This window comes from Macaca thibetana, chromosome 20 (assembly GCF_024542745.1).
Source record: "Macaca thibetana thibetana isolate TM-01 chromosome 20, ASM2454274v1, whole genome shotgun sequence".
NCBI lineage: Eukaryota > Metazoa > Chordata > Mammalia > Primates > Cercopithecidae > Macaca > Macaca thibetana.
Window position 1 is genome coordinate 72242641 of NC_065597.1, and position 17100 is coordinate 72259740.

A 17100-nucleotide genomic window follows, 5' to 3' on the forward strand; every position below is an offset into this window, starting at 1 on the left:
TACCTAAATACTCACAAAACCCACTGCTTTTGCTAGAGGAATCTCATGGCAAACACGAAAAGAGCCACCCCCGGGCTGAGCAGGGATGCTCCCCCACCACAGGGGTCACACGGAAGAAGGCAGGGATCCATCCCTCTGCATCCTCCTGGAAACTGCACCCAAGACACACAAGCCGTCTGTGGTTGCTGTACTAACCTCCGTCTGCAGCCTGGGGGACAGCACCTTCCCTGCTCTTAGGCCAGGGCTGGATTGTGGCCGGCGGGGAGGGCAGTAGGAAGGGCGCTCACCTTTTGTGGCCCCACTGGGTCAGTGTCAGAAGCGGAGATGACAAGGACGAAGAGGGGATGATGAAGAACAGAGACAAGAACATGACCCAAGAGAAGGAGAGAACGCTAAACAGGGGACCAGATGTGGTGCCAAGACGGGACCCCGTGGCTGCCTCCCTCTTGCTTCGGACAAGTTTCCTTTTTCTGGAATAGAAAATGGGGGTGCAGATGAGCGTCTGCTCCCAGATCTCACATTCCCACTGAAAGAGCAGCTCGAGACAATTGAGGTGTGGGCTGGATGGAGCCAACAGGGTGGCTGCCAGAGCAGCACCTTTGTCCCAGTGATGCTTTCAGCTGGGATCTTGGCAGGCAACTGCCTGAGAGGTTGTGCCTGGAATATACTTCCTAACTCAGACTGAGTGAGTCAGTCAACCTGTTTGGTTTAAAAACAAAACAACAACAAAACTACCTGTAAATAATACTAGGTTTGGGGGCAGATGGGAATCAAATGATAGTAAAACGTATTTACTTGAATAGCATTCTTGACTAACACCCAAGACTGGACCCTGTCTAAGACTCAACCAAGAACTTGTCTGTTCTCGGACAGAGAACTTAAGGCTACAGGAAACCCTCTGTACTGCCTAGGAAGCAGCGGGCGAGATGGACATGGCAGCTCCTCGGTTTAAAAGGAAAAAGCCCAGCAAGAGAGGGTCGGGTTTCAGAGCACCTTCTATGCCCGCTTGCCCCTCCCTGGCTTCTTCACTTTCCATCACCATCTGCTAGGTTTTGTTGCCTTTTTGCTTTTTACTCTCTGCTTCTCTGGGTTTGCACTTAAGATCCTCTGGAATCAAGTAACTATCAAATATAAAAGTTGGTCAAATTTGGTATTGGTATGAACTATCATCTGACTGAGTCTAACTTTTATGACTAAAATGATATTTTAAAATTAATCTAGGCCGGGTGCGGTGGCTCAAGCCTGTAATCCCAGCACTTTGGGAGGCCCAGACGGGCGGATCACAAGGTCACAAGATCAAGACCATCCTGGCTAACACGGTGAAACCCCGTCTCTACTAAAAAATACAAAAAACTAGCCAGACGAGGTGGCGGGCGCCTGTAGTCCCAGCTACTCGGGAGGCTGAGGCAGCAGAATGGCATAAACCCGGGAGGCGGAGCTTGCAGTGAGCTGAGATCCGGCCACTGCACTCCAGCCTGGGCGACAGAGCGAGACTCCGTCTCAAAAAAAAAAAAAAAAAAAAGTAATCTAGCTGGGCGTGGTGGCTCACGCCTGTAACCCCAGCACTTTGGGAGGCTGAGGTGGGTGGATCACTTGAGCTCAGGAGTTTGAGACCAGCCTGGCCAACATGGTGAAACCCTATCGCTACTAAAAAATACAAAAATTAGTCAGGCATGGTGGCTCATGCCTGTAATCCCAGCACTCTGGGAGGCCGAGGCCAGCAGATCACTTGAGGTCAGGAGTTCGAGACTAGCCTGGCCAACATGGTAAAACCCCATCTCTACTAAAAATGCAAAAATTAGCCAGGCATGGTGGCTGTAATCCCAGCTACTTGGGAGGCTGAGGCAGGAGAATCGTTTGAACCCAGGTGGAGGTTGCAGTGAGCCGAGACTTCACCACTGCACTCCAGCCTGGGCGACAGAGTGAGACTCTGTCGCAAAAAAAAGAAAAATAAATAAAATAAAAGTAATCTAAATTTCTGCCTGAATCTGCCTCAGCAATTGCGGCAGACGGTTCCATTCTGTATCACTTGTTTCTGTATTATTGGATCTTTTTTTGCAATAACCTTGGGTTGTTTTTATTATCAGAAAAAAGTGAAGATGTTGTATGTGAAAATTATGAACATACATACGGATTTTTTTTTCTAAGACACAGGATCTCATTATGTTGCCCCAGCTGGTCTTGAACTTCAGGGTTCAAGGGATCCTTCAACCTCAGCCTCCCAAAGAGCTAGGATTACAGGCACATGCCACCAAGTCTAGGTTGAATTTCTTTTTTTTTTTTAAATAGAGACTGGGTCTCCCTATGTTGTCCAGGCTGGTCTCCAACTCTAGGCTCAAAGGATCCTCCCACCTCAGCCTCCCAAGTAGCTGGGATTACAGGTCTCAGCCACCGCATCCGGGCCAGCTTGCATTTACAAAAAAAAAAAAAACAGGGTCTCACTCTGTCGCTCAGGCTGGAGTGCAGTGGCATGATCTTGGCTCACTGCAACCTCCACCTCCTGGGCTCAAGTAATCCTCCTACCTCAGCCCCCCAAGTAGCTGACAGTACAGACACTGAGTTACTACACCTGGGTAATTTTTGTATTTTTTGTAGAGACGGGGTTTCACCATGTTGGCCAGGCTGGTCTGCAACTCCTGAGTTCAAGAAATCCACCCACCTCGGCCTCCCAAAGTGCTAGGATTATAGGTGTGAGCCACTGTGCCCAGGCTCAGCTTGCAATTTTATATTAAAATAACCTCACAGGCTGTTTTTAGTTAGCAACAACTTGTGTATTTAATAGTGTGTTTTCAAATTATGAGTAGAATTACCCATTTTGCCCTAAAATAGACTCAGCGTTGACTCTGAAACTCTGTGCCTTGGAGTAACATGGCATTTTATGCACTCATCCCGGAAATAAATGTTCTAAACACAGAGTCAAAGTCGCAAAGAAACAAAGAGGAGGCTGTGGACAGGGAGGCCAAGCAGCGTTGCAAAAATACTTTAAAGTATTCCTACGTAACCACTGAAGAACAATTTGCGTGGCTATATAAAATCTAATTTTAAAAAATATTTAGAAATTTTAAGACAACCATTTCAAAAAAAATATATAAAAAATGCATTTTCCTTTTCTTGAGAAAGGGGAGTCCTTTCAAGCCTTTAAATTTGTCAAAGTAACCCATGTTCATAGTAAAGTAAGAATTCATGTGCAACACAAAGCAAAAATTCAGAATCCTGCATGCACCCCATCCCTAGTATAATTACTACTAGTGGTTTCTTGTGCTTCCAACAAGAAAAAGCCTTTCTTAATAGGAGAAGGGCTTGCCTAGTAAGGGGCCCATGTGTCTTCTGGCGTTGGGGGTGTACAGGTTATGTTCACGCCATGTCAACTCGTCAAGCAGTGCACTTTTCTGTGTGTATACACATCAATGAAAAGGTTAAAAATGGGAGGCCACAGGAGATGCAAAGTAATCTGAAACTAAGTAGAAAGAGAAGGGCAGCAAGTGGCAGACTAGCAAGACATTCTGAATGTAACAGACTCTAGAAAGAATAATCTCTGAACAGTTTACAACAGGAGTCAGAACGAGCTATCTTCTAGAAAGAAATAAGTTTGGAAAAGCATTCAATAGAACACCCGTGAACGCCAAGGGAATGAGGGAAATATTGTTGCATTAACATTTTCCAGAAAAGAACCCTTTTTGGTACCTAAGGGAAAATTACCCACCTACTATTTTATAAAATGAAATTGCTTTCTTCAGTAGGTATTTTCAAGATGGGTCCCAATGTCAATACTTTGCTGGCCAAATCGACCCTATTTCAGGAATACACTAAACAAAAAAAGAGAAACACTGTCTGCTTTTTAATAACAATAACTACACCACAAAAAACACTGAAAGGTTTTTTTTGGGGCGGGTATATAAGGTCTGGCTCTATCACTCAGGCTGGAGTGCAGTGGCACCATCTCAACTCACTGCAACCTCCACCTCCCGGGTTCAAGCCATTCTCCCACCTTAGCTTCCCAAGCAGCTGAGATGACAGGTGTGCACCACCACGCCTGGTTGATTTCTGTATTTTTTTAGAGATGGAGTTTTGGTACGTCGCCCAGGCTGCTCTCGAACTTGTGAGCTCAAGTGATCCATCCACTTGGCCTCCCAAAGTACTGAGCCCCTGTACCTGGCCAAGAATATTTTTTTAACATGGTTTGTCAAAGATGAGAAAATACCTTTGTCTTTCTGTGGAAGCAAAGGGAATATTTCTCAAACATTTGTTCTGCATGTCTGTCCACAACCACCTCCTCTTCATTGCAACTTTAATTCTGCGTTTAGAATGTTTATTTCTGGCTTCAAAGCACAAAATACATGCTATTCTAAGTGTATGGGGGTTTAAGAGTCCATTTTAGGGCAAAATGGAAAATAATTTCACTCATAACTTGAAGAGACACTGGAACATCTCTAAGCTGTCGCACTCACAGCCAGTCCTCGCGATGGCTTCTCCCTGGCCGAGAATCCCGTCCAAGTTACTGACAAGGGGGGACTAGGGAGTGGCCCTTGTTTGCTTCCCTCTATCTGACCATCTCAGCTTAGACCTGTGGCCACTTTGGGGTGACTGGCACCTCTCTGCCCACCTCCGGAGTGGGGCACTCTGGCTCCATTAAGCACCATTCACTGTTGACAACGACCCCAAACCACTTCCTGCAGAATGCCCGGGCTACCCCAGTTCAGACTCCCTTCCTATCACTCCCACAAGCACTATGCAAACGCCTTAGTGTTCACAGCAGAATGTTAATCCCATTACACGCCCGTTTGGTTTTCAAACACACGTCTCTCTTTAATCAGCAGTGTAAGATGTGTGGGCTTCAGATAAGCCCTGAACTGTCCTGCCAGCCTCCTATCAGAGGTCATGCTAAAAAGAATGATACAGAGCCTGGCAAACTGTCTCACTCCTGTAACCCCAATGACTGAGGAAGCTGAGGTTGGAGGATGGCTTGAGGCCAGGAATTTGAGACCAGCCTGGGCAACATAGCAAGACTCCGTCTCTAAACATATGTACATACATACATATCAAAATAATGATATGTAGGGAAGGAGTCCTGACCCTGGATCATTCTTTGCACTTCAAGGCACTCACAACTATCTGCTGAATCAAATTCGGCATTTAAATTTAGCCAGAAAGAGACCCAGGACTTCCAGCATCTTTTTGCAGATCAGCATTTTACTTGAAAGCACTTCACATGGACATAAGCAGAACCTGCTTCGATGCAGGGTCCACACCCCAGCCTTGCTTTCTGCAAACCAGGAAAAGAGGTGTAAAAGCCATGAGGGCAGGCTGGATGCGGTGGCTCTCACGCCTGTAATCCCAGAACTTTGGGAGGTTGAGGCAGCGGATCACCTGAGGTCAGGAGTTCAAGACCAGCCTGGCCAACATGGCAAAACCCCGTCTCCACCAAAAATACAAAAAAATTAGCTAGGTGTGGTGGCATATGCCTGCAATCCCAGCTACTCAGGAGGCTGAGGCAGGAGAATCGCTTGAGCTCGGGAGGTGGAGGTTGCAGTAGCCAAGATTGCCCCACTGCATTCCAGCCTGGGCTGGAATGATAATCTGTCTCCAAACAACAACAACAAAACACAAAAACAAACAAAAAGCCATGAGGGCTTTGTGGATTCCTTCCAGAAAGAGATGGATAGGGGAGATAATGGAGATGACGCAGATGTGGAGGAGCTGCCATTTAAGGAAACAGTGTCTGATAAGCAGCCAGCTTTCTATTCAGGTGAGAGCTGTCACCAAGCACAAGGGACTTCCGGGCTATTTCAGCAGAGCAAGGCCATGCATTGCCCTAACTCAGAGGGCAGGGAAGCAAGCAAAGCCATGCACTGCCCTAACTCAGAGAAGACTCTTTTCTGCATCTGTCGCTTCCCCGTGGCTGCAATGCGACCATTCTGGATTCTGTGTCCACCTGGTCTAACCACCGCTGCTAACAGGTACACCCAGTCTCCAGTTACAAGCACCCAGTTAGCAATGACAGGGCACGACCCCTCCTGGTCTCCTTTTAGGTGTATCTTTTATCCCTTAAATCTCCTCACGCCCAGGAACTTTCTTCCATTCTAGTCAGAAGCATGCCGTTGCTAAGCAACCCAGACAAGTCACATCTAAAGATACTCTCCATACTGTCCCAGAGTGGGCCTGGTCAAAACAAACAGGGCGACAAAGTCACTTCAAGTTACAACCAGGAGAGGCTAAAGATAGGACGTACACAGACCTTGTAAAAAGTTGTCTGTGTGTTTTATTCTGGCCTGCTGACACCAGATCATGCCTTGACTTTGCTACTTTCAGTTTAAACCATTGTCACAGAAACCCAGCGCGTCTGCAAGCTCAGTGAGATGAAACTCCAGCAAAACACAGCCCAATCATGCCTGCCCCATTCTCCAAGGGCAACTCTGCACATTACTGTAGAAAATCCTACAAGAAGGGAGATGAAGACCAGCCTTCAATGCTGTGATGAACCTGTGTGTTTGGAAAGATAACTGGGACTCACATTGCAGTCTCCCTTGAGTTTCTTCTGGTCTTTAAGGTCATCTTCTCTAATCGAGCTTAAAGCAGTTCACTGATATGTGTGTATTTATTTGTTTTTGCATCAGATCCTTTTTAATTCAATGATGTTGAAGACCCCCCCCACTCCCTGCCTGTGAACACTGACCCATATATCAGAATTTCTACATCACAGGGCTACACGGACTGCCGCATTTCTAGAGATGACCTTTGGAGTCACTTGACTTTCATGGTGCACTCAGTTAAGCATTAACTAGGGGTTTTATGCCTTCAGTGACCTGGTAAAAGGCAAACATCTGTAAACGGCAATGTTCTCTCTGGTTCTGGCACTCGGATTAACTATCGGATACCTACCAGATACCAAAGCAAACTACTCTGCTGGGCTGTTAACCTTTTCTTTCAAGACAAATGAGTGACACAAAAGTGTACGGCTCAACGACTTGGCAGAGTAAAAACACACCCACAAAACGGGCAATGTCCACGTTTACTGCAGAGTACCCCTTGCCTGATGTCCAGACCCTGGGTCCTGTCTCCGCTTGGGCACACAGATTTGTGGGGTGGTCGTCCAGAGAAGGCCCACCACTTCCCCCCAGATTTTTCCAGCAGGACAAACCACAAAAGCTACAGATTCCCTCTACACCCTGGGAAGTACCCAATCTGGGGAAGAAAGTCGGACACCGGGGTGTGGATTCTATAGGGCCGGTCTATAGGCCGATTCTATAGGACCGGTGGATTCTTCCGGTCCTGTAAAAGGCCAGGAAGGTAAAGAATTTGAACACAGAAAGCTGGGAGAGTAAGACTTGGGGGAGACCTAGACGGAGCCCCTGGCTTTCAGGAGTTCAGAGGAGGGCAAACAAGTCGCAAATAACTCCAATCGGTGCAACAAGTACCAAAACAGGCCCGGATCAGGCCAGGCGGGAGCGGGTCGAAGGCGCAAATCGCTGACCGACTGAAATGGCCTGGCTCTTCACCTCGCGCGAGACCCCACAGGGTACCCATGAGGGCCACCCTCTAGTTGCAAATTGTCACGACCCCTCGTCTCGGGGTCCGGCACTGACGCAACCCCCAGGCAGAAGGCCCGACTCCCACCCAGCATTGAGAGCCGCGACCTCCTCACCCCTCGTCCCTGGCCAGCGTCCACTCCCCGCCGCCGTCCTCGAAACCGGCTCCCGGGCGGGCTGTGCGCCGACGGTGTGGGCGCGCTCGTTCCCGGGGGACGCTGGCCCCCTTGACCCCAGCGCGGCCTCCCCGCCTACCCCGCCCCCTTCGGCGCCCCGCCGCAGGTCCGAGCCCCGACGGCCGACCCCCGCCACCTCACCTCGTGGGGGGAGCCGGCGGCCGCTGAGGGTTTCGTAGGGCTCAGCGCATCCTGGAGGCACAGGGAGCCGGGAAGTGGGGCCGCGCGGAGCCCGCAACGAGTTATGTAACCGGCAGGGGCCGCAGCCGGGATGCAGGCTGCAGCCCGCGGCACTTCCGCCTCCCGCTCCCGGCCGGCAGCGCAGCCCCGGAAGCCCATTGGCCACCGCCCCCACGTGGCCCCGCCCCGTGAGGCCGCCGCCGCCGCCATCTTGGGAGCGGGCAGGCCCCGTGCGAAGCCAGCCCCAGGATGCCGTCTGCGGGGCACTGGCGAGGGCCGGCTCCTTCCCTGTCCCGCGCTCCGGGGGGTCGCCGAGACATGGCCGGCCAGACCCCTGGGTCCATCGGCCTAACGTGTGCGGACGCCGGTGGCGCGGCTTCCGAGTGACCCTCAGCACAGGCCCTGGCAGGCGCATCCGAAGCTTGCGAGGGCCTGCAGCGCCGCGCCTGGCAAACCGAAAGCAGGTGCACGAGGCTGGCTCCCGGCCGACCACCCTGGGCCAGCGGGCAGCACCACCCCGCGACGACACTGACATCTCAGCCGTCCGATTCTGACGGAAGGCAGTTTAGGGCTGTCCCTGCGTAAAACAGGCAACCTCAGCTGCTCTCCGGTTGCAGGGGTTCTATAATGCAAGATCTAACGCAAAGTTTTTGTTGTTGAGACAGGGTCTCGCTCTGTCTCCCAGGCTGGGGCGCAATCTCAGCTCACTGCAACCTTGAACTCCTGGCCTCCACCTTAGTCTCCTAAGTAGCTGAGACTACAGGTGTGAACCATCATGCCTGGCTAATTAAAAAACAGTTTTGTTTTTTTTTTTGTAGGGATGGGAATGTCATTATGTTGCCCAGGCTGGTCTTGAACCCCTTGCCTCAAGTGTTGTGCCCGCCTGGGCCTCCTAAAATACTGGGATTACTGACGTGAGCCACCACGACCAGCCTGGGCTGTATATTTCAACTCCAAGCCTTCCAGAATCCAATTTGAAGAGAACTGGTTATAAGATTGGAGTCTTGGCTGGGCATCGTGGCTCAAGCCTGTAATCCCAGCACTTTGGGAGGCCAAGGCGGGTGGATCATGAGGTCAAGAAATCAAGACCATCCTGGCCAACACGGTGAAACCCCGTCGCTACTAAAAATACAAAAATTAGCTGTGCATGGTGGTGCATGCCTGTAATCCCAGCTACTCCAGAGGCTGAGGTGGGGGAATCGCTTGAACTCAGGAGATGGAGGTTGCAGTGAGCCAAGATCGCGCCACTGCACTCCAGCCTGGGACAGAGCAAGACTCCATCTCAAAACAAAACAAAACAAAACAAAAAAACCAAACACTCGGTGCCGGGCGCAGTGGCTCACGCCTGTAATCCCAGCACTTTGGGAGGCTGACGTGGGTGGATCACTTGAGGTCAAGAGTTTGAGACCAGCAGACCAGCCTGGCCAACATGGTGAAACCCTGTCTCTACTAAAAATAATAAAATAAAATAAAATAAAAATTAGCTGAGCATGGTGGTACATGCCTGTAATCCTAGCTATTCGGGAGTCTGAGACATGAGAATGGCTTGAATCCACGAGGCTGAGGTTGCAGTGAGCCAAGATTGCACCACTGCACTCCAGCCTGGGTGACAGAGCGACGCTCTGTCTCAGAAAAGAAAAAAATACTCTTTTAAAACACAAATGAGAAAATAACTATTTCTCCACAGCTTATGTGTGAGGCATTGTGTTAAACATGTTATGTAAGATCTCTTTATCTTCACAACAGTTCATTCAGTTAGGCACCATGTGTTACTACAGGAGATATTCAAGGGTATTTGTACCCTAAAAAAATTCCACCCTTTCTCTGTGTGTTTGTAGCACTGACTCTACCCCTTGTTCCAGTGTGTTCCCTAAGTGTTCTAACCCATTAAGGTCATCCCATTCTCCCTTGGCTCAGTGATGAGTTCAGAGGACCCCTGCCTAAGCAAGTCAAGCAGAGGGCCATCTACGGGTCACAGGGATGGCTCAGGAATGGGCTGATCACCACCGACTTTAGGGCCGATTGGTCCTCCATCTCTTTGCTTTCCTGGTTCCTCTCTCTCTCTCCTTTCTCTTTTTGCTATGTTTGAGTGTTTCTTCCACTCGATCTAACAGGCTACTCCATTTGTGCTGACCATTCTCTCCTTCAGTTTATCTATTAAACTTCTGAGTTTCTTTTTTTTTTTTTTTTTAAGCTTTTTGGTTCCAGAAAGTTTTGCTATAATTGAATCTCTTGCAGAAGTTGTTTCACCAGAACCCCCTATTTATGAGAGTCTGTCTGCTCCTTCTCCCTCTGGCTCTAAGGCCTCTTTCAGCATATTATCGCTTTTCTCTTGCCTACTTACTCATGCCTCCTTTCACCCTCTGGCCATGGGTCTAGCAGAGACACCTAAAGGCACTCCCAGTGGTGGGAAGCCAGCAGACTCCTGTAGTACAGCCACATACCAGGCTGCCAGGCCGTGGCACTCACCTGTATCCTCAATTCCTACATCCTCAGCTGCACAACCCTCTTTCAGCCTTGGAGACAGGGAGGCAAGCAGGCTCCTCTGGCCCAGGGAGAGCAGCAACCTACCATCTACATGGTCAGCTTCTACCCTTCCTCTCTGAAGTCCCATGAATCTCCGAGGCCAAGACTGCTCCTGAAATTAAGGCATTTTAATTTTCACCCTAGGCCTCTTCCCCACAATCCCCAGGCTCTCATTTACCCACAGAGGAACTAAATCCAGTATCCAACCCCAGGTGATTCCAACCACCACCTCCCCCAAACCCATACCCTGTTCTGGATCCTGACCACCAATGGCCCTACTCAAGCTCTATTTGGGAAAGGTAGTAAGCAGATGGACTGGGGTTGGAGCAGGAGGAGAGGACCAGGTTTCCCCACTGAAACCTACACATTCAGGTCAAAAACAATATTGCAATTTACAATCTTGTACACAAATCTGCATATGTTCTGATTATTTCCTTAGGGAAAATTCCTAGAATGTTGGTTCAAATTATTATTGGCTGGGTGCAGTGGCTCACACCCGTAATCCCAGCACTTTGGGAGGCTGAGGCAGGCGGATCACCTGAGGTTGGGAGTTCAAGACCAGCCTGACCAACATGGAGAAACCCCGTCTCTACTAAAAATACAAAATTAGCCAGGCGTGGTAGTGTGGGCCTGTAATCCCAGCTACCTGGGAGACTGAGGCAGAAGAATCATTTGAACTCAGAAGACGGAGATTGTGGTGAGCTGAGATCATGCCATTGCACTCCAGCCTGGGAAACAAGAGAAAAATTCTGTCTCAAAAAAATTGTTTTTGCATTGTTATTATTTCATTATTGGAGACAGAGTCTCGCTCTGTTGCCCAGGATGGAGTGCAGTGGATCTTGGCTCAATGCAGCCTATGCCTCCCAGATTCAAGCGATTCTCTTGCCCCAGCCTACCCAGTAGCCGTGACTACAGGTGCATGCCACCATGCCCAGCTAATTTTTTGTATTTTTAGTAGAGACAGGGTTTCATCATGTTGCGCAGGCTGGTCTCGAACGCCTGAGCTCAGGCAATCTGCCCACCTCAGCCTCCCAAAGTGCTAAGATTACAGGCATGAGTAAAATTATTTTTAATTAACCACATTTAACTTTGGAAACAAACCCTAGACTGCCTGCCAGAATGTTTTACCAATTTATTCTCATACCAAGAGTGTGAAGACTCTACACCCACTATAGCAGGGCAAATGGCCCACAGCCGCACCAACACAGGGGATTAGTCTTTTTTAATTTTTTGGAGACAAGGTCTCACTCTATCACCCAAGTTGGAGTGCAGTGACATGATCACGGCTCACTGCAGCGTTGACCTCCTGGTCTCAAGTGATCCTGCCACCTCAGCCTCCCCAGTAGCTGGGATTAGAGGCACACACCACCATACCTGGCTAATTTTTTGTTTTTTGTAGAGACAGAGTCTCACTATGTTGCCCATGCTGGTCTCAAACTCCTGGTGCAAGTGATCTGATCACTTCACCTCCCAAAGTGCTGGGATTACTGGTGTGAGCCACCATGCTCAACCAAGCATTCTTTTTTTTTTTTTTTTTTTGAGACAGGGTCTTGCTCTGCCCCCCAGGCTGGAGTGCAGTGACACGATCTCGGCTCACTGCCACTTCTGCCTCCTGGGCTCAAGTGATTCTCGTGCCTCAGCCTCCCGAGTAGCTGGGATTACAGGCGCCTGCCACCAGGCCCGGTTAATTTTTTGTATTTTTAGTAGAGACAGGGTTTCACCATGTTACCCGGGCTGGTCTCGAACGCCTGAGCTCAGGCAGTCTGCCCACCTCAGCCTCCCAAAGTGCTAAGATTACAGGCACAAGTAAAATTATTTTTAATTAACCATATTTAACTTTGGAAACAAACTCTAGACTGCCTGCCACAACGTTTTACCAATTTATTCTCATGCCAAGAGTGTGAAGACTCTACACCCACTACAGCAGGGCAAATGGCCCACAGCCGCACCAACATAGGGGATTAGTCTTTTTTAATTTTTTGGAGACAAGGTCTCACTCTGTCATCCAAGTTGAAGTGCAGTGGCGTGATCACGGCTCACTGCAGCGTCAACCTCCCGGTCTCAAGTGATCTGCCACCTCAGCCTCCCCAGTAGCTGGGATTACAGGCACACACCACCATACCTGGCTAATTTTTTGTTTTTTGTAGAGACAGAGTCTCACTATGTTGCCCAGGCTGGTCTCGAACTCCTGGTGCAAGTGATCTGATCACCTCACCTCCCAAAGTGCTGGGATTCTGGGATTACTGGTATAAGCCACCATGCTCAGCCAAGTATTCTTTTTTTTTTGAGACAGGGTCTTGCTCTGTCCCCCAGGTTGGAGTGAAGTGGCGTGGTCTCAGCTCATTGCAATTTTTGCCTCCTAGGCTCAAGTGATTCGGCTGCCTTAGCCGCCTGAGTAGCTGGGACTACGGGTGCCTGCCACCAAGCCTCACTAGTTTTTGTATTTTTTGTAGAGACAAGGTTTTGCCATGCTGCCCAGGCTGGTCTCCAACTCCTGAGCTCAGATGATCTACTCACCTTGGCCTCCCAAAGTGCTAGGATTACAGGCATGAGCCACCACACCTGGCCAGGTATTATTCTTTACCTTTCTGCAATCTAAGTGAAAAAGAGCTCATTGTTTTAATGCACATTTCTCAGTAAGTTCGATCGCCTTTTCTATTTTTGAGTCATTTATATGTCATCTTTTATAATGAGTGTTACAGATGTATCTAAACATATTTTGGTTTTGGTTTAACTTGGGGGGTTTTCTGACACTAAACATTTTTATAAGTAATGCATGCCTGTGGTAAATTATTTTAAAGCAGAACAAAAGGATACATTGGTGAAAAATAAGTTTCCCTCCCTCCAACTCAGTATCCAAGTTCTCCAGCTAATTCATCTCACCATTTTCCTGGTATCCATTCAGAGATATTATTTACACTGACAAGTACTGTATTTTCATAAATAAAAGGCAAGTGCAAGTGAAATGGAGGCTGAGCTTAGATACTGGATTCTTTTCATTTCTTCGTTCCCCATTCTGGGTACAAATGGTGACCAAGGAAATATATGATTACACAACATCCTGCCTTTGAGGAATTATGTGATTACAAGACGATCTGATAAGCACTGCAAGAGAGGTGTTTTGTACAAACAACAATGGAGCTTCTAGAATGGAACAGAGTTAATGCATTATTTACTAAGTGTCTGCTATACGCTAAACACTGAGTTATAATCCCTCCTGTATGTTCTAATTTACTTCTACCTTACAATGCTTGTACTGTATATTCTGATTTACAATGGCGCTAAAGTTCAGTATTGTTGTCCTCATTTTACAGATGATGAAACACCCACCCAAGGCCTCTGTACCATACAGAATGATGCCTCTCTCCAGTGGCCGCCCTGAGCACATGCCATGAAGAATGAAAGCCAGGAAACAAAGGAGCAAACTGGTTCATCATTAAAACCCGTATGCTTTCCCTTGGATCACAACTTTTCTTCTTCTTTTTTTTTTTTTTTTTTGATATGGAGTCTCGCTCCGTTGCCCAGGCTGGAGTGCAGTGGCGCAATCCTGGCTCACTGCAAGCTCCGCCTCCCGGGTTCACGCCATTCTCCTGCCTCAGCCTCCCGAGTAGCTGGGACTGCAGGCGCTCACCACCACGCCCGGCTAATTGTTTGTATTTTTAGTAGAGACAGGGTTTCACCATGTTAGCCAGGATGGTCTCGATCTCCTGACCTCATGATCCGCCCGCCTCGGCCTCCCAAAGTGCTGGGATTACAGGCATGAGCCACCGCACCCGGCAGGATCACAACTTTCCTGATTCACCCAGGAAGAAATCCACGAGTTTCCAAAAGCAGCCTTTTCAGGCAGACCCTGAAAACATTTTTCCCAGGGTTCTAGAAACAAATCATGAACAAACCACTTTATGGCAAGCCCTGTCGCTCGCTGACCAGCCTCTGCTCTGCCTGAGAGGCCTCGAGACCACCCTGGGAGCACTCCCAGAAAAGCGCAAAGTTCCATGAGACTGACATGAGGGACAGTGAATTATCCCAACTCATGGTTCTGAAGGGTTTATTAATGTATGCATGGATCAAAACCCTGGATGCCAAATATTTTGCTTCCAAATAAATTCTTGTTTCCTTTTTTTTTTTTTTTTTGAGATGATGTACTAGTCCATTTTCACACTGCTGACAAAGACATACCTGACACTGGGCAATTTACCAAAAAAAAGGTTTAATGGACTTAACAGTTCCACGTGGCTGAGGAGGCCTCACAATTATGGTGGAAGGTAAAAGGCACGTCTCACATGGTGGCAGACAAAAGAGAGCTTGTGCAGGGAAACTCCCCTTTTTAAAAACCAATGGATCTCGTGAGACTTATTCACTATCACAAGAACAGCACGGGTAAGACCTGCCCCATGGTTCAATTACCTCCCACCAGGTCCCTCCCATAACACATGGGAATTCAAGGTGAGATCTGGGTGTGGACACAGCCAAACCATATCAGATGGAGTCTCACTCTGTCACCCAGGCTGGAGTGCAGTGGCATGATCTTGGCTCACTGCAACCTCCACCTCCTGGGTTCAAGCAATTCTTCTGCCTTAGCCTCCCGAGTAGCTGGGACTACAGTCAGGCACCACCACGCCTGGTTAAATTTTTGTGTTTTTTAGTAGAGATGGGGTTTCAACATGTTGGGCAGGCTGGTCTCAAACTCCTGACCTCAAGTGATCTGCCTGCCTCACTTCCTAAAAGTGCTGGGATTATAGGCATGAGCCACTGCGCCCAGCCCTTTGGTTCCTTCTTTATGAGTAGATGATGAAAAATAAATTTTTAACAAAAGAAATTCTCCTTTGGTACAAAATGATGCAAGTGTATAAGACGGATCACTAAAGATGATACTGCTTCCTTTGATTAGAACCAAACCAGAAGTGGTACAGGATGACCACCACATGGCTACACAGACCAATCTCGGGGGGGTCAGGGCAGCACACTGGGAGAGTCTCGTTCTCCACTAACATTGTCAATGTGCCCTGAGACTGGGCTTACCAGTCGGACTCACAAGAGACTGATGCTTAAACCAAATCTTGTTTACTTGTTTATAGTTGAGAGAGGCTAGCATACTTGTACTGTATCCTTGTGTACCTAATGCAAGAATATACTCATTTACCCTCCTAGCAAGAAAGTGAAAGCATTTGTTTCACTAGATGCCTTCTATTGTTCAGTACTAAAAATTAAGAAAATATTTAAACTTGACAAGTCAAAAATAGATTTCACTTAAGTAGGCTTCCTCTGACTATGAGAGCATCATTCATAGCAGGACACAGAGGGCTTTGACTCACTCTCTGGAGCTCTACTCCCAACTCAGGCTGGCTCCGCACTTCCTTCTTCCAGGTACAGCCGTTCTGTATGCTGCAGGGGAGAAAGACACAAGGCCATCACTTCACTCCTGGCCATCCCATCTCTACAACTCATAGGCTAGTGAGTGTCAGACAAACCCTGGATCTCAGAATTTCAATCTGATGGGCCCTTTTGGGGAAATAATAACTATCTAAACAGGTAGTTCTCTAAACTACAAAGCAACCCATCTTTTTTTTTTTTTTTTTTTTTTTTTTTTTTTTGACAAAGTCTTGCTCTGTCATCCAAGCTGGAGTGCAGTGGCGCAATGCTAGCTCACTGCAGCCTTGAACTCCTGGACTCAAGTGATTCTCTTGCTTCAGCCTCTAGAGTAGCTGGAATTATAGGTGTGAGTGACCACACCCAGCCTCCAACCCATTATTTCTTCTCTGTCCTCACTGTATCTAACCTGCATTCTCTGTACCTCTTACTACCCTCCAGGAGTCTTTGGTTGCAGCTTCTAGTAACAATAATTATTCAGGATCAGTAGGTGAGGAACATTTCTCTGGAAGCACCTCTGGCCTCAGTGACTGAAAAACAATTCTGCTGGAGTTAATACAGAGCAAAGCCAGTTTTTGGTAACAGAATTAACATGTCAAAGGTACATTTAGAGCCTGAGCCTTTTTCTCATTTTAAGACTCCTATTAGTTTCAAGTCAAGGCTAAATGAAACTAAAAAGATTCCCATCCAGCTAGAAGTTGCACTAATTTCAAAACTGTGTGAGCCTCTTGTTCTTGCAGGCATGAGTTGCAGCCATTGTTTCCTTGATAAGACTGGAGACTAGGTAGCAACAGTTTTCTAACTGCTCAATCAAGCATTCTGAACACCAATAAGAAAACCTCTTGCTGAATTTGGGATAAAGATAATCTTGCTTACCTAGACTCCCTTGGTGTAGGTGAGAAGGCTCTGTGTCAATTTCGGATCAGTATCAACTTCTCATGAAGGATACAGTAAAGGCCATAAGAACCAGAGCCATATTTATGTTTAGGTAATAGACCTTAAAAGGCAGTACCACCTGGGAATGGAAAACACACCAAACATAGTGAGCAATTCATTCTGGAAATCATGTTAAACATCGCCAGGGAAGATACCCCATTTACCTTGAAGTGATTACGCATTGCATGCCTGCATCAAAACATTTCATGTACCACATAAATATATACACCTACCATGTACCCATAAAAATTAAAAATATAACTACCACTAACATTTTAATAGTCTTCAAAAGCGACTTTGTTATTATTTTTGTTTCATAACCAATTTTACTCCCCAAAACGAGTACCTTTCCATTTCAATATATAGCTGCATCATCATAAAAAAAT

General features: G+C 47.7%; 2 protein-coding genes across 5 annotated transcripts in view; both read right to left on the reverse strand.

Moving 5' to 3' along the window:
• CLUAP1 (clusterin associated protein 1) overlaps positions 1–17100 on the reverse strand; it is a 217260-nt gene that overhangs the window by 80061 nt on the left and 120099 nt on the right. The window lies entirely within an intron of this gene.
• NAA60 (N-alpha-acetyltransferase 60, NatF catalytic subunit) overlaps positions 1–17100 on the reverse strand; it is a 39407-nt gene that overhangs the window by 18787 nt on the left and 3520 nt on the right. For 2 of the 4 annotated variants that reach the window (XM_050774525.1, XM_050774522.1), the window contains exons 2-3: positions 16655–16793; positions 15724–15793 (exon numbers count right to left, since the gene is read on the reverse strand). The gene's annotated coding sequence lies outside the window, so the exon portion shown is untranslated. Of the gene's footprint in view, positions 1–7843; positions 8043–15723; positions 15794–16654; positions 16794–17100 lie in introns of those variants that run through there. The other 2 variants (XM_050774523.1, XM_050774524.1) reach the window with 2 other exon arrangements.